The sequence below is a fragment of the Salvelinus alpinus genome, chromosome 6 (genome assembly GCF_045679555.1).
Source record: "Salvelinus alpinus chromosome 6, SLU_Salpinus.1, whole genome shotgun sequence".
Lineage (NCBI taxonomy): Eukaryota > Metazoa > Chordata > Actinopteri > Salmoniformes > Salmonidae > Salvelinus > Salvelinus alpinus.
Window position 1 is genome coordinate 57,887,117 of NC_092091.1, and position 19,034 is coordinate 57,906,150.

The 19,034-nt window shown below is 42.2% G+C and overlaps 1 pseudogene; it reads right to left on the reverse strand.

The window, feature by feature from the left end:
• Positions 1-883: 883 nt before the first annotated feature.
• Positions 884-16,450, reverse strand: LOC139577916 (piggyBac transposable element-derived protein 4-like; annotated as a pseudogene).
• Between the last annotated feature and the right edge of the window lie 2,584 nt (positions 16,451-19,034).

Genomic DNA, 19,034 nt, shown 5'->3' on the forward strand with positions numbered 1-19,034 from the left:
GGATTAGTGTCCCACTCCTTGAAACTGGCAGCTCTAGTCTTTATCTCGGTGTGGATGTTGTCTGTAATCCATGGCTTCTGGTTGGGATATTTACGTGTGGTCACTGTGGGGATGACATCGTCGATGCACTTATTGATGATGCCGATGACTGATGTGGTATACTACTCAATAACATTGGATGAATCCCGGAACAAATTCCAGTCTGTGCTAGCAAAACAGTCCTATAGCGTAGCATCCGTGTCATCTGACCACTTCCATATTGTGCAAGTCACTGGTTCTTCCTGCTTTAGTTTATGCTTGTAAGCAGGAATCAGTAGGATATAATTATGGTCAGATTTGCCAAATGGAAGGCGAGGGAGAGCTTTGTATGCATCTCTGTAATGGCTGGAACGGAATCAATTTAATGGTGTTGAAGACATCAAACACATGGCTTCCATGTGGCTTCCATTCCAGACATTATTATGAGCCAGCCTCCTCCCAGCCGCTTCCTATTGTGTAGACTGCGAACTGCTTGTGCTAATACTGAGAACGACAGAGAACGTTGTAGCCTACATCCTATATTAGATAAAAAAATATATATATTTACTTAAATTGGTACTTAATTAAATGTTACACAGATATGATTCAATGTTGAGATAAAATTAGCTGCAACAATTTAAGAAATTATAAAATAGTTTGACTTTGTTTGTAAGCTTTCAAATGACATTAAACTCAACCAAACTCAATCTTTTCAGTAATGAAGACATATATGTCTCATGGCCGGGTGAGGTGTGTAAAATGGGTGAACTTTGAAACAGTCACTATGTGACCACTTCTACCATGAGCAAACTTATGGAAGGTTTCGTTTGTCCTCGTATTGTGTCTAGTCCCCGCGTCCTGCGGGTCACCCTGTCCCGTCCTGGCTAAAGGCCCAATGTGTGCAAGTGTAACAGTATGCGTGTGAACAGCCTTTGCAGATGTATTTCTTACACCTGCAGCACACCGTGTGTGTCTTGGAGTCCTTCTTGGGTGGGCAGAGCTGACACCTCTTCCTCTTACTTGCCCCGGTGGCCGGGGCAGCGAGCGGGGCAGCGGCCGTGCCAGCGGCGGGCTCCTCGAGCTGTTGATCACGAGCCGCCGTGGCACTCTGTAGGACTTTGACAAGTGCTGACGCCGCTTCGGTGCGGGGGAGAGCTGCCTTCTTTGGATCAGCGGCTTCACAAGTGCCTTTCCCAGCTGCTCGAGGAACACCCTGCGCTTGTTCCGCTTGCGGGGCATTGATCTCTCGCCATATGACAAAGGCGTTGTGGGAGGACACGTCGAGGATGTTGTGGAAGAGGACCAGGGGCCAGCGTGCAGTCATCCGTCTGCAGCTGTAGGTGCCGACCACCTTGTCTAGGTTGTCCACGCCGCCCTTGTTGCAATTGTAGTCTAGGTTGACGGCCGGCTTCCTGTCACGGTGATCGCTAATGTCTCCCTCTGTGTGCAGCGTGTTCAAAAGTAGCACGTTCTTGTTTTTCTTTGCCAGGTAGGACACTAGAGTGGCGGTGGGCGTGAAGGCAAACCTGGAGGACAGGACCTGTCTGCCCTTGGACTTGAGCAGCGCGGGCGGGAGTTCGGCCTTGTTCTTCCTCACCGTAACCACCATGGTGAGGTCCTCTCGAGGAGCCGCTGCCCCAGTTCGTAGGAGGTGAAGAAGTTGTCACAGGTGACATTGCGACCGCTCAGTCCCGTTGTCAGATCGAGGACGACGAGCATCTCCTGGTTCTTCTCGGGCCCTCCGCTGGCCGCCTTGCCGGTGTACACTTGCATCTTCCAAGCGTAGCTTGGCCACCCACGACTTGATGCCGTATTTCGCCGGCTTGCTGGGTATGTACTGACGGAAAGGACAGCGGCCTTTTGGAAAGGGGAGAAGAGTTTAGCCTCGTTACTGTCTCATTGGGGCCAACGGCCTTTTGTGTTAAACACGCTGCTACTGCTGCTAGTGCTGCCACAGCCGCTGCTACAGCCGCTACAGCTACTACCTATCTATAGACACACACACACACGCACGCACGCACGCACGCACGCACAGTACCTCTGAACGGGACCAGTTGCTCGTCCACCGTCACGTCAGGCCCCGGGTTGTAGAGGGCCGGCTGCCGTACCTCCCACAGGTCCCAGACCTCTCTTATGGCTGCGAGTTTGTCCCTGGCGAGTCTGGCGGGTCTCGACTGGCGGTCGTCGAATTGCAGCAGCCTCGAGTACCTGTGAAAGACCTTGAGCGGCATGGTGGCTCGGAACATGGTCCTGCCACTCTCGGCGTCCCACAGGCTGGCCGCGGCCTCGCCTCGGGACCTGTAGACACCCGCTAGGATCAGCAGCCCTACGTAGGCGCGCAGGTCCGTGGCGTCCATGGGTCGCCAGCCGTCGCCATATTTTCTGGTCCCGTGCAGGTTCGTCATTTCCACAATTATCCTTTCTATCGCCGTTGTGACAAACAGGTGGAAGGCGGACGCGATGTCGCACGCCTGGGTCACGGCATAGGCGGGGCCGTGGGGCCCGGAGTCTCGTCCTGCCCGGCATGGCAGATCGCGCGGGCCCTGCGGCGGCGGCGGCCGTAAGCCACGGGGGACCATTCGATTTTGCCGTTTTTCGACAGCAACGGCGTCTCGCTTTGGTCCGGAGCCGAGGAGATCTCTTCCTCGTGTTGGTCCTCGTGCTCATCCTTGGGGTCTTCTTCGGGCTCTTCCTCAGAAGAGGGAGAAGAAGCCTCGTTGACCTCGCGGCGCTCGGGGTTGTATTCCTCCCCGTCTTCCTTCTCCTTCCCGGAATCTCCGTTGTCTTCTTGGTCCAGGCTGGATAAGATCTGTTCTAGAACTTGCTCAGCCGTGAAACGCACGGCCATGGCCGCTCGGCTCCTCTGATTGGGTCCACTGAGCGGCGGGGAAGAGCGCACATGGCACGGGTGGGGCGCCGGTTACTTTGTGTGTGTGTGTGTGTGTGTGTGTGTGTGTGTGTGTGTGTGTGTGTGTGTGTGTGTGTGTGTGTGTGTGTGTGTGTGTGTGTGTGTGTGTGTGTGTGTGTGTGTGTGTGTGTGTGTGTCTGTGTGTGTGTGTGTGCCGCTGACAATATTAGTAACATCTCTACGGCCGGCCGGCCAGCTTACGCGGGAGACCAAAACCTGAAAATGCACGAGGCTCGCTTGCGCGCGTGTGTGTAGCCGTGTGCAGTTGACCCACCCCAGCCGAGCCACAATAACACTTGGCTGCTCTCTAGCACACAGCGGAGCATGTCTGGACCTGTGTAGTGGCTGGCTGGGTCGCTCTGACCCACAGAGCACAGAGCGGGGAGTCACGCGTAACCTCGCCACACTCACAGACTCTCTACACTCAACGGCATATGCCTCGCCAGTGGCTGGCTGGGTCGCTCTGACCCACGAGCACAGAGCACAGAGCACAACAATAACACTTGGCTGCTCTCTAGCACACAGCGGAGCATGTCTGGACCTGTGTAGTGGCTGGCTGGGTCGCTCTGACCCACGAGCACAGAGCACAGAGCGGGAACCCTGGAAACACAGGGCCTGGGTCGCTCTTTCCCACGAGCACAGAGCACAGAGCGGGGAGCCCTGGAAACACAGGGCCTGGGTCGCTCTGACCCACGAGCACAGAGCGGGAGCCCTTGAAACACAGGGCCTGCGTCACTCTGATCATAAGCACTTATTACATATACAATAATATATAAAATATTTATAAGTATTTATAGTACTGGCAAACATGTATAAGCATAATGGCTTATCGTGAAAATTACAAAGTGTTTCCAAAGAATCATTGTCGCGTGAGATTTGATACTGAGATTTGAAAAGATTTCACTGAGATCACTTTCTGAGGCATGGCAAAAAACGGGCTATTCCAGTTTCTATTTATGTGAAGAAGGAAGAGACCCAATCTGGATTATTTAGTATAAGAGGTGTGCCGGAAAACATTGCATGCATTCCTAATCACTCCCTTGAGTTACTTATAGACGTACTCACCAGGCAACCAGAGTAAGGACCATCACAATACAAGTCTATAGGGTAGGTTGGATTCAAAGAGTATTGTGATGTAAGCATTATGAGATGTATAGGTCCTATAACAGACCCTCACATTAGGATAAAATCAACAGTTTCACAGATTGAATCTCAATAAATAACTACACTGATCAAAAATATCAATGTAATGTCTAGAGGGACCAATACCAAGTGTTGGTTCCATGTTTCATGAGCTGAAATTATAGATCCAAAAATGTTCCATATCCGCAAAAAAATCTACTCACCTGACAGGTCTGACATATCAATAAGCTGATTAAACAGCATGATTATTGCACAGGTGGACCTTGTGCCACGGACAATAAAAGGCCACTTAAAAAAAAAAGAATTGTCACAACACAATGTCTCAAGTTTTGAGGTAGCATGCAATTGGCATGCTGACTACAGGAATGACCACCAGAGCTGTTGAGAAAAATGGAATGTACATTTTTCTACCATAAACCACCTCCAACATCTTTTTAGAGAATTTGTCAGTACATCCAACCGACTTCACAACCACAGACCACGTGAATGGTCTTTGTGTGGGTGAGCGGTTTGCTAATATCAACGTTGTGAACAGAGTGCCCCATCGTGGCAGTGGGGTTATTGTATGGGCAGGCATAAACTACGGACAATGAACACGACTGCATTTTATCAATGGCAATTTGAATGCACAGAGATAACGTCATGAGATCGTGAGACCAATTGTCATGCCATTCATCTGGCACCATTACCTCATGTTTCAGCATGATAATGCACAGCTCCATTTTGCAAGGATTTGTACACAATTCCTGGAAGCTGAAAATGTTCCAGTTCTTCCATGGCCTGCATACTCACTGGACATGTCACCCATTGAGCTTGTTTGGGATGCGCTGATCCATGCCCTTACCTTTTTTAATGTATCTGTGATCAACAGATGCATATCTGTATTCCCAGTCATGTGAAATCCATAGATTAGGGCCTAATGAATTTATTTCAATTAACTGATTTCCTTATATAAACTGTAACTCAGTAAAATCTTTGAAATTGTTGCATGTTGCGTTCATCTTTTTGTTCAGTATAAATAACTAACTAAATAAATGATATAATATCAGATATTGTACCTTTTTAAATGCAGATGCAGTTAACCACACAGTAGCTCACAAATATTTGAAAGTCAATTATTGTCCATGAGCAGGGTTAATCTGGTTCGGTGACACCAGCCCAGCCTTCTGTCCTGAATTATCATTTTCAACCTTCTTTTTTTCCCTTTTTCTTTCTTTCTTTCCTTCTTTCTTTCCCTCGGAGGACCTGAGCCCTAGGACCACGCCTAAGGTCTACCTGGCCTGATGACTCCTTGCTGTCCCCAGTGTACCTGGTCGTGCTGCTGCTCCAGTTTCAACTGTTCTGCCTGCGGCTATGGAACCCTGACCTGTTCACCGGACGTGCTACCTGTCCCAGACCTGCTGTTTTCAAATATCTAGAGACAGTAGGAGCGGTAGAGATAGTCTGAATGATCGGCTATGAAAAGCCAACTGACATTTACTCCTGAGGTCCTGACCTGTTACACCCTCGACAACCATTGTGATTATTATTATTTGACCCCGCTGGTCATCTATGAACATTTGAACATCTTGGCCATTTTCTGTTATAATCTCCACCCGGCACAGCCAGAAGAGGACTGGCCACCCCTCGTAGCCTGGTTCCTCTCTGTGTTTCTTCCTAGGTCCTGGCCTTTCTAGGGAGTTTTTCCTAGCCACCGTGCTTCTACACCTGCATTGATTGCTGTTTGGGGTTTTATGCTGGGTTTCTGTACAGCACTTTGTGACATCAGTTTATGTAAAAAGGGCTTTATAAATAAATGTGATTGATTGATCATCAGGTGCTCATCATATTTATTTCCAATCTGGGTGGTTTGAGCCCTGAAAGCTGATTGTCCGAAAGACGTGGTGGAAAGTGAGACGTCCAGAATAAGCCAAATGACTAAATAAAGGAAACACTTGAATAAATGAGGGATACAAAGTATATTGAAAGCAGGGGAAGGGTTCAGGTATCTCTGTTATGGGTGTGTGGTGCATTTCTCTGCATAGTTTAGGTCCACTCAACCCCTTACAGGGCCAGAATTCATTGTGTCAAATCGGAGGGCATTTGGTCCGGACCTCTGGCAGTCTCTATGGGGGTACTACAGGGTTCAATTCTCGGGCCGACTCTTTTCAATGATGTCGCTCTTGCTGCGGGCGATTCCCTGATCCACCTCTACGCAGACAACACCATTCTGTATACTTCTGGCCCTTCCTTGGACACTGTGCTAACTAACCTCCAAACGAGCTTCAATGCCATACAACACTCCTTCAGTGGCCTCCAACTGCTCTTAAAGGCTAGTAAAACCAAATGCATGCTTTTCAACCGTTCGCTGCCCGCACCCGCCCATCCTGGACGGTTCCGACCTAGAATATGTGGACAACTATAAATACCTAGGTGTCTGGCTAGACTGTAAACTCTCCTTCCAGACTCATATTAACTTCTTTGGGGTACCCCACCTTCTTCTCAATTTCCGCCTAAAGACATACCCTAATCTAACTGCCTGTAGCTCAGGCCAAGAAGCAAGGACATGCATATTCTTGGTATCCTTTGAAAGGAAACACACTGAATTTTGTGGAAATGTGAATTGAATGTAGGAGAATATAACACAATAGATCTGGTAGAAGAAAATACAAGGAAATAAACATACGTTTTCTGTTTTTTATTGATGCTGTATCATCTTTCAAATGACCAAGAATAGCCAAACATACAGATAGGATGCTGTGGACGATTTGAATGAAGAACATAATATGGCAACAATAGCTGAGCAAGGTTTTAGACAGATAACTTCAAAAATGAGCGAGCTACATGACATTGAGCATGAAGTCACCCAGGTGTCCCACACAAATGTACCCAAATGTACCCAAGTGGCCGAATTGTTACAGTGATACATTTTGAAGGAAAGAACTATATACAAAATACATAAATGCTATTCTAACACACCCCAATTTTTTTTAAATATATATATATGAAAAAAATATATAAAAAAAATAATAATAATAAACAAACAAATAACAAGGGTAACTATTTACACATTTTCTATTTACAATAATGTGAAGACCCTCAGTCCTCTACACAATATTGTGCTGCTGGTGCCATGGCCAATAGCAGTCTCTTTCTGCTGTAAAGCAGAGGCTTACTGAACAGGTGGTGCAGGTGATGGGGCATTTGCTGTGACAAAGGGCACAACGACGTCTCCCTACTGTGCCCTTTTTGCCCTGAGGCACATTCATGCCTGCAGAGATGAATCTGGGCAGGTGAACACCACTGGTTGGAGCAGAAGGTGCTGCAGTGAACTTGTTGTAGCTAGCAAGCTCCTGGATGAGCAGCTCCCTGAAGGCTAGCTGTGAGATGGGGGGCTGTCTCTATCAATTTCCTCTATAATTTGGGTTAAATCTGTATACCTAGACTTTGTTTTAGCTTTTCCTGATTTATTCGCCATAATTAAAAAATATAAACTTGTTGAAAATGCTATTGAATATGTACTGCTATGCGTAACACTTGTGGCTCCGTCAAGTAGGATTTGAAATGGCGAATGAACCTCTTTTACGCCAGAGTTTACGACAAAGGCTGGTCTTCAAACGTATAACCATTACACATTGCCGTTTACCTCAGCTCATTGGCTATCTTCCAAGCTAGATTTCAAGATGATCAGTGGTCATTGGGCCAAAATACAGTCAAGCAACGATAGACCGGTCCTACCATTGGTGCGCAATGAGGTCATTGATTGCTGTCTTCAAATCGGTTTGTTTCGGCCAATACGTCCCGGGAAAAGAGCCATCATGTATGGTTGTGTTAGTATCAACCAGAGGATTGCAATGAAACCAACCATGACTGGATAAACGTTTGTTTAGTGTGTGTAATTACCACGAACGCTTCGTCCAAAGTTGAATGAGATGGAAATCACGATGCAACCGGTTTACAAATGTTTCGTGTTAGGCTATAAAAATGGATTTTATCAAACAAAATGAACATTCACTGTGTAGTTAGGACACTTGGCATTGCCACCAGAGGAAGATCTTCAATGGTAAGCGATTTATTTTATTGTTATTTCTGACTTTCGTGACGCTAATGCTTGGTTGGAAAATGCTAGTAATACTTGTGTGTGTGGGGCGCCGTCCTCAGAAAATCGCAACGTTGCTTTTGCAGTAAACCTTTTTGAAATCTGACACAGCGGCTGGATTAATAAGACGTTCATCTTTTAAATGATGTAAGATACATGTATTTACAAGAATGTTTAATACAACGAATGGTGTATTTAAAATGTTTGCTCTCTACAGTTTCACTGGATGTTGGCCTGGTGGGACGTTAGCGTCTCACCTACCCTAGAGAAGTTAAACATCTCCAATCCAAAATCAAAAACTAGAATCGGCTTTCTATTTCGCATCAAATCCTCCTTCACTCACGCCGTCAAACTTACCCTAGTAAAACTGACTATCCTACCGATCCTCGACTTCGGCGATGTCATCTACAAAATAGCTTCCAACACGCTACTCAGCAAACTGGATGCAGTCTATCACAGTGCCATCCGTTTTGTTACCAAATCACCTTATACCACCCACCACTGCAAACCTGTATGCTCTCGTCGGCTGGCCCTCGCTACATATTGGTTGCCAGACCCACTGGCTCCAGGTCATCTATAAGTCTATGCTAGGTAAAGCTCCGCCTTATCTCAGTTCACTGGTCACGATAACAACACCCACCTGTAGCACACGTTCCAGCAGGTATATCTCACTGATCATCCCCAAAGCCAACACCCCATTTGGCCGCCTTTCCTTCCAATTCTCTGCTGCCAGTGACTGGAACGAATTGCAAAAATCGCTGAAGTTGGAGACTTTTATTTCCCTCACCAACTTTAAACATCAACTATCTGAGCAGCTAACCGATCGCTGCAGCTGTACATAGTCCATCTGTAAATAGCCCACCCAATCTACCTACCTCATCCCCATACTGTTTCTATTTTATTTACTGTTCTGCTCTTTTGCACACCAGTATTTCTACTTGCACATCATCATCTGCTCATTTATCACTCCAGTGTTAATCTGCTAAATTGTAATTATTCACTCCTATGGCCTATTTATTGCCTACGTCCTCATGCCTTTTGCACACACTGTATATAGACTTTATTTTTTCTACTGAGTCATTGACTTGTTTATTGTGTTATTGGCTTGTTTATTGTTTACTCCATGTGTAACTCTGTGTTGTTGTCTGTGTCACACTGCTTTGCTTTATCTTGGCCAGGTCGCAGTTGCAAATGAGAACTTGTTCTCAACTAGCTTACCTGATTAAATAAAGGTGAAATGAATGCGGAAGAATTTCTATCCTGGTGGGAAGGGTCTCTTCCAGGATGGAAATGCACCCATCATCAGGGCAAAGTGGTCACTGTATGGTTTTATGAAAATTAAAGCGATGTAAACCATATGCCATCGCTGTCTCAGTCACCAGATCTCAACACAATTGAAATACTTATTATCCCTAATTCATTAAAGTTTCCTTTATTTTGGCAGCTGTTTCGCCATCTAGAAAGTGGGCTAGATTAACCCCATAATAGGTTATGTGAGCGAATGTTTTTGAAGAGGCTGCTATGACGTGGTATCATAAGGGTCTTTGGGGTGAAGCTTAGTGATAAAATGTGTAAAAGTTACCAAGATGATTGGAACATTCATAGGAGGTTGAAATTATGACCAGAATATCAAAGAACACCATGTAATAGCTAATTGTTTACCACAGTTTATATAACATGTTAGGTGATATTGTTTCCTATATAATAAATGCATGTGTGTGGTTTTATGATTTTTAATTACCCAATTTGTGTTATATGTAATTACACATACAGTACCAGTCAAACGTTTGGACACACATGCTCATTCCAGGTTTATTCTTTATTTTTACTATATTCTACATTGTAGAATAATAGTGTAGACATCCAAACTTTGAAATAACACCTATGGAATCATCTACTAACCAAAAAAAGTGTTAAACAAATCTAAATATATTTTAAGTTCTTCAGTGCAAGAGAGGTTCTTCAAAGTAGCCACCCTTTGCCTTGATGTCATTTTTGCACACTCTGTATATTTCACAGTTGTAAACTAACAACAATGTTTACCTACACTGTAATTACAGTGTACCTGACTTTGTAACACCCCATCCAAAATCTACAACTACAGGTGCCAGTGCCCAGTCCTCAGACCAATTGTAAATAACCGCACTTGATGAATCAGGTGAGAGAGTAGATAAGGTGACACATTCTAGAGAAGCATTTAATGACTCAAAAACCCTTAGATCTTTGACTGCACCCAATCTATTCATCTGTGTAACCACAGGTATCTATCTCTCCATATAACCACAGGTATCTACCAATGCATCAATCAGCATGTCAGTCTGCCCATAAATATATCCACCAAGGAGGTTACAAAAGTTATTTTCCATTTATGAAAAAAATCTCAATTTCACCAACTCAATCCCCTCAAAATGAATTTTCAGCATCTTATACATCTATACACAGATATCCATCCTAAAATCCTGTCAATATCTATCAAATTATCAAAATAATTATCCATCAATCCATGTTTAAAGGCCTAGTGCCTTGAAAAACAACAAAACAGCAGCCCAGTCACTAGGTTCTAAGTATTCTTCAAGAATCAATAATAGGTATAAAACATTTATTTAAATGTAAAAAAAATATTAATTTAAATGATCAGTTAATTGATTTTAGATCATTTTGGCTGTAGCGGAACGAAACAACTCAAGTTGTGTAAGGATAACAGCTAATGCCAGATGCGTTGTGTGTCTGGTATCTGTGTCTATTATAGTATTCTGGAAAAGTCATGACTCATAGGCGTTTCTAGGATTTAAAGACATTGGGTTCTTAGCCCAAAGCCAGTAGCGTTATCCGGGGCAACCCCCCCCCGCACATGTTTTTAAAATAAGAATTTCCAAAGCTAAATGCATGAATTCGGTGCACTTTGAGATGAACATTAAGAGATTAGAACATTGAGAGATTACATTTTTTTCATGATAACTTGCACCTTCCCACCTGCCACAGCCAACACTGACTGTACTCAATTACAGTAGCGACTGTGGGTCTCTCTACTCTGGAACATATACATCTACAGTGTATTACCAAAAACCTCCTTACCACTCAACAACTTCAAGCTCTGACCTGCCCAATGAGCCAAACTAGAATCCCACAGCACCCAAACACCCTTGCTGTCTCTCACACACACACACACACACACACACACACACACACACACACACACACACACACACACACACACACACACACACACACACACACACACACACACACACACACACACACACACACACACACACACACACACACACACACACACACACACACGCTGTAATTAGAATCCATAGAGCAGCTTTAAGTATTACAGTCCACTTGTTACAGTCCAACGCTCCTCTGCCTCCCTCCATTGCTTTCTCTGTGTCAGTCTCTAAGTCTTCTATGTTGCTGTCTCTTTTGTCTACCCTTCTCTCTCGTCTTGTCCTGGTTGTAAAAAGTGTAAAAGTAAACAGTTGTTTTAAAAGTAATTCACAATATATATATTTTCACCTCACCTGCACATTCTTTGTAAAGCATGTTTTACTTTGTCACTGTTTATATTTCATTTGTTATAATTTGTGCAAATAAAACTAAATAGAATCTATAGAGCAGTGTAAAATGATACAGTCCACTCTGTGCTCAACCTACCTCTGTTTTCTCTCCATCTGCCTTCTTCTGTGACTTTCTCTGTGTCTTGTCTGTTGCTGTCTCAGGTACTTGTTTGTTACTGTCTCCTTTGTCTATTCTTGTGGCCTGTTCTTCTGGTATCCTATTGCTGTGTTTTTATTTAGTTATTATATATTATTTAACCTTCATTTAACTTGGAGTCAGTTCAGAACAAATTCTTATTTAGAATGTCGGCCTACCCCGGCCAAACGCAGACCACACTGAGCCATTTGTGCACCACCCTATGGTACTCCCAATCAAGGCTGGATGTGATTCAGCCTGGATTCAATCCAGGTACTGTAGTGACCTCTCTTGCACTGAAATGCAGTGCCTTAGAACGCTGCGCCACTCGGGAGCCGAGATTTGGTGTGTCTCTCTCCATCATATCCTACTTTTCAGTTGCTGAATCTGTGTTTTGTCTGGTGTCTCTCTCAATCATCTACTCTTCAGTTGCTGTTTCTGGGTCTTTTCTGGTGTGTCTCTTTAGTTTTGCAATCCAAAATGGTCAAGGGGATACTTGGATACTTAGCTTAACTTGTTCTGAGCCTGTGTCGGGGTCACCTAAATCATCCACTTCCCTACCAGTTGCCCCTGGCTGCTGCTGTTCTAAGGGCTCCACTGGCCTGCTGTTCTCTTTGTTCTCCTCCTTGGATCATCTGCAATGTAGCAAGGTAAAGTTGCATCATGTTATTCGTTAAAAAATGACTGTACTGACACGACCAGGGCAAGTCAGCTGTAAAGAAATGCAAGTGTCCGCACAACATGACAGATAAGAAGCTACATAGCCCCTAGTCTATATGAATATTAAAAGACATGAGCCCCACAAATAACTGTGGAATGGAATAAGTTATAGGATTCATTTAATTTAGTCAGTTCTACCAGCTGATGTGAGATTTTTATATTAAATAACATTTGAGGACACATACCTTAAGGGCCCATGTATTTTCAATATTTTGTTCACCTTAGTTCAGAGCGATTCATTGAAATGTTGGTTATTTATCGGGTTTTTAAACAATCAAATCACCGACGTCGGTTGAATTATTTTAATTCCGCTTAGTAGATGTTTTTTCTTCTGTGAGCTCAATGTGCAGTTTCTCTAGAGCGAAATCAGATCAAGCCCGAACTGTGCAATGTTGTAGGGAGTTGTAGTTTCCAACAGGCCAATATTCAATATAGTTTAGCACAGAAAATGTAGTAAATAACTACAATGACCATAATCCATTAATTGCCTACTTGTACAGTCGATGGGTATAATGAAGAGATGCTCAAGACTCTTGCTTCGCCTCTTCCTCTCTGGTGTGGGGCAGACATGGAGAGGGAGAGAGAGAGACAGAAGAAAGCACATCAAAAGGGAAGAGCAGCAGTTGCTTCGTGAGGTATCTCCAACTGAAAATACATGATCTAACCTAAGTGATTGATAGTTGGTATTCAGCAGTTATAAAAGTATGCCTTATTTACTTTGAAGAACTAGTAAAATAGTGATTTTGTCATACAGCATAGGCAGCAGCTCTATAGAGATGAGATGAATGAAATCATAAAGTCATCAAATAAAACATGTAATATGGAGTTGGATAAAATTCAACCTGCCACAATCAACAGCCTGATCAACTCTATGCGAATGAGATGTGTCGCGCTGCATGAGGCACATCGTGGTAAAACCAGACGCCGTTTTTTTGATACACTCCCTTAACTTTTTTTCAAAGGTATCTGTGACCAACAGATGCATATCTGTATTTCAAGTCATGTGCAATTATCTGTGACTTGAGGTAAAACCGGTAGGGCAAATAATTTCAATACCTCTTATGTGATTTGACAATTAACAAAAACAAAAGATAGGAGGATGGCACTGATGATGTCTTTACACAGTGGGTTAGGGTAGATGGATTTTCCGGGGTGGAGGAATGTTTAGGAATGTTCTCATCTATAAAAAGGGCCTAACCAAACACATTGAAGCCACCCAACCAGTTGAAAAGCAATTCCAATATTAAGGCTGCTAATACAGTCTGAGATTCATATTGAGTATACCTGCCTTCTCCTGTCTTACTGGCATTACCAATCGTGAGGTGATAGAGAGAGAAGAAACTGTACCTTCTACTGTACTTTCGGACCTATTTACCTGGTTGACGATCACCTTGTGAACCTTTTAAGAGTAGAATTTCAAGTGGACTTCATTTATTTATGTCAAGAATTTCAGGTGAGTGGAAATGGGCATGCAAGATACTGAATTTAGTGTAAGAACGCTAGCATTGCTTTATAAAGTTATTTATAATTATCCAACTAATTTCTCATTTCATTTTCATGATAGTACTTGTGCATTCCGTCGTCATAAATTCAATAGTTTTTTTTATCTGCAAACTTTATACACACATTTATCTGAACAAAAATAGCAGTTGAGTGAGAAATAACAAACATTCTTAATATCAAGATAGTTCATGATGTTGTCATCAAAATAGGTATTTGACAGAATGTAATTTGAAAATACAAAACAGTAATGAAGACTCAAACATTGAAATTCCTCTCAAAATCAGTGAGTGTTATTTCACCAATCCAATAATATCACATTCAATTATCTTTCCACCAAGTAGACCTGTAGCCCCTAACATCATTCATTTATATCTGCCAAATCAATCAAGAAGGTTACCAAGTCAGTTCAAGAAAGTACATCAGACGCAATAGGATTTCATTATACAGTGCATTTAGAAAGTAGTTATTCCACATTTTGTTGTGTTACACCTATCTACACACAATACCCTGTAATGACAAAATGAAAACTCTGTTTTTAAGAAATGTTTGCTAATTTACTGAAAAGGAAATACAAAAATATCTCATTGACATAAGTATTCACAACCCTGAGTCAATACATCTTAGAATCAGTCTTTCTGGGTAAGTCTGTACACCTGGAATGTACAATATTGGGAATGTACAATATTTATGTATGTCTTGCCTTAGATTTTCAAGAACATTTAAGTCAAAACTGTATCTAGGCTGCACAGGAACATTACATTTCGTCTTAGTAAGAAACGGCAGTGTATATTTCGCCTTGTGTTTTAGGTAATTGTCTTGCTGAAAGGTGAATTTTCCTCCCTGTGTCTGTTGGAAAGCTGACTGAACAAGGTTTTTCTCTAGGATTTTGCATGTAGTTAGCTGTATTCCATTTATTTTTATCCTACAAACTCTCTAGTCCTAGCCAATGACAAGCATATGACATATGACATGAAGCCGCCACCACTCTTGCAGCGTCCTATTAAACGTGTCTAAAACGTTATTATCTTCTGTGAGCATGGCAACCATGTTCTGTGTATGTTTGATGTGGCGTTGATGGAATATTCTCCTAACCCTCAGACAACTGAACACAAGAATGTTCTTGCAACGTTCTCATCAAACTTGTCTAGAACGTTAAAATTGTATATTCTGAGAACATGGCAACCCTGTTCTGTGTATGTTTGGTGGGACGTTGGTGGAATATTCTCCCAAACCTCAGAAAACTGGACATGAATGTTCTTGCAACGTCCCATGAAACGTGTCTAGAACTTTAATATATTATATTCAGAGAACATTTTTAACCACATTCTAGATACGTTCTGCTAGGCATTTTAAGGGAATGTTCTCCTAACTTTAACACCAAGACATGCTAAAAAGGCTCTCAGAAGGTTTTTGCTAACATAGATAGAATATCTCCTAACTAACTGAGATTTGGAAACTCAAATATGTGACTATCAAATCGTGCTGTACTTGCATGAGAAGCAAAATAAACCGCAGGTTGTTTTTTTCCCCAATGAAATTTGGCAGAAGCGGCAGTCGGTTCCTTTATATGGGCTCATAGTAATGGCTGGAACGGAATCAATGGAATGGTATCGAACACATCACACACATCGCCCCAGGGATTATATTTAAACTCTTCGGAAACATGGGTCAGAGACGTAGGCCCTAATTAGATTGTGTAAAGTAACACAGTCAAAGAAGGTGATTCACTTCTTTAGCTCTAAGGAATAGCATTCCACGGGGGAGGGACAAGGTGGTTACCTTCGGTCGCCAAGCCTCTTCAAAGAGGAGCACACAACTTCACACACTCATTCCCATTCTCAAAGGAATTTTTTTACATCTTATATACTGCACAATGTTGAAGAAAAGTTTCAAATGAAATCACACAGCGGGATAATAATAAGGTTTACTGTATTTCTGCACCTTGCACACTATACATTTTTTATTTTATTAACAGATAACCAATAATCAAGGATTGTGCGTAATTCTGAAATTATGATAAGGGTTTACCTGTATTTGCAACAAGTATTAAAATATTTTATGAGATTGGAAAACACATTGGGAGGGATGTTAGACTATTCCCCCATGCAGAATCTTTCCAGATCCTTGATAGCCTTCGCCTGCGCTTATGGACTACCCTCTTCGTTTCAAACCACAGTTTTTCAATAGGTTTCAAATCTGGAGACTGAGATGGCCATTGCAAAATGGTAGATTTTTTGGTCAATTAACCATTTATTTGGGGATTTTGATGTTTGCTTTGGGTAATTGTCTTGCTTGAAGATCCACTTGCAGCCAAGTTTCAGCTTCTTGGCAGAGGAAACCAGGTTTTTGGCTAAAATGTCCTGGTACTGGATAAAGTTCATGTTGCCATTGAACTTAACAAGGACCCCAGGACCAGCGGAAGCAAAATAGCCCCAGAACATCAAAGATTCACCAACATATTGTACAGTAGGTATGGGATGCTTTGCATCCTCCTTTTGAGGCCAAACCCACCACTGTTCCAAAAACACATTTTCATGTGATCACGTGATCTTATGTGAAGTTAATGTGACAACATGTAAAGCAACGTGATATCTTGAAACTACCCACTGGGGATTTTTTTGGGGGGAATCAACGTTGTTTCCACATCATTTCAACCCAAAATATCTATGTAATGACGTTGAATCAACACGCAAAACTGATTGGATTTGCAAAAAGCTATAAGGGAATTTTATTATTTTTCATCCTACTTTTAACCTAAATCCAATGATATGGTGAAATGTTTTGTTGATTTTATGTTGAATTCACGTTAGTTGACAACTCAACCAAATGTAAATCAAAACTAGACATTGAACCGACGTCTGTGCCCAGTGGGTATACATGAAAACGTGATTAAATGAATGTGAAATGATATGGTTTTTCTGTAAGGGTTAACATTTTGCAATTGCCATCTGAGTCTCAGGACTTGAACCCGAATGAAAACCTGGGGTTTCAATTGAAAAGGGCAATCCATAAACTCTGACAAAGCAAATCTAGGATCTGGAAATATTATGCATGGAGGAATGGTCTAAGATTCCTCCCAATGTGTTCTCCAATCTCATAAATCATTTTAGAAAAAGGCTCAGTGCAGTTATTCACGGAAGGGGAGGGTGCTAGTGTATTGAAACTTTTTGAGAAAAAAGGATTACTTCTTAAACAAAATATTTTTCTCTGAGCAATTGTATTAGTAGTGTTATTATATAATCTTCAAAAAAATACTATACAATAGTATTTGTGTTATTTATTTCATACAGTCTTTTCGGCTCATCTTTATCAATGGTGCAAATAATTTCCGTTATGTATGTGAATTATGGTACGAAAGATTTGATATCTCAGGGTATCGACAACCATTGGGGTGAGTGTGTAAACATATCCACATGCCAAAATGTACATATATTGTACGAGGCAGAATATCAAATTATAGTTCCAACATTTATGTGTAGAAAACTTGATATCATCTTTCTCTCTTAGGTGGTGGAGATATGGCTAAAATCAAGATGAGATCCAGAGCTACACTGCTCTGCCTAACAGGTAAGAAATGAGAGCAGTGTATGTTCACAGATGTTCACAGTGTAAAAAAAATTTGTAGAAAAAAAGATGTAGTGTAAATGATCAAATCGTTAAAAATCCAGTGCAGTCAAAAATGTGATTCTCCTGTGTTTTATATACAGTATATTTCCACACTATGAGGTTGGAACAATACTGTGAAACTGAAATTTGTTGTGTAAGAGCTGCTTGAAAAGGCCACTTTAAATTTGAGCCTGTTCTGGTGTGATGTAGCTGTGGGCTTCCATGGTGACGGCACCATACATTAAATTAGATAATAGATCAATAAGAAAGAGATACACAAACCTCTCCAATAAAAGGACATTTTCTGTTTTCCCACCGCACTCAGACCAAGTTCTTGCTTGAGAAATTGCTCTTTGCTAATTTAAAGCAAACACAGTTAGATACATAATTGTTTCCCAGACATGATTTGGTAGTGAGATAAAAATGGCTGCATTGAACCTTTAAAAAATGGGCATAGGAGTTAGTTGACAATGGATGGGTTGAGAGTGGGTTGATGAGTCCAAGACCTGGTTTCTGCGGCTTCAGCACAGAGTGAAAAAAATTAAAATCACTTCAATTTCAAAATGCAAGAGCAAAATGTGTCCACTCCAGGTAATTTACGTAATTTTCTAAAGTTTTACAGAAATCCCGGTTGGAAGATTCCAGGAATTAGGAGGGAATAAGCAGGAAATGTTGAAACATCCGACCAGGATTTCTGGAAAACATGCACATTTTGGGGCAGTTACCATAGTTCTCCAACCCTAGTCACAACAATGATTATCTGACAATCAGTGGCATGTGCCACTGGGAGCACACATCAAATTATTGCAGTACCAAAGACTCAAAAATCTCAATTGCATTTCCTTGATTCCTTGCATCCTCAGTCCTCACCTCCTTTTCAAAACCCATTGGATGAGAAGGTCCCAGGGGAGGGACCTCTTCTGCAATTGAGATTCTCCCAAGTTTAAACGTTCAGACGCCTTCGGGTCTTGTGTCCCTGGCAATAACTTTGGCTCTGCCCACAAAGGTTATTGATCCTCCCCTTGAACTCCTTCATGGGGGGCTTATTGGTGCTGTCATTTGTGACTGAGATGCGAGGGCTTGCTATTTTGACCAATCGTTACCATATAACACATTACCAATAACCGCACAACTCATTTTTATGTAATGCCAAATGTAAGAAATACAGCAGGTAGAAATTATAAAAAAACTTGTCATACAGGCTGTATCTCTGCCTACTTGATTGGCAATAGCTCAGATACACATTAAAATCCTCTTTGGTCAATTTCCAGATATGTAACTCAAATAATAAAATAAATCCCTGTACAAATCAGTCTGTTTAAGCAAGAGATGTATTTTTGGATGGGCTGCGTCTCAATC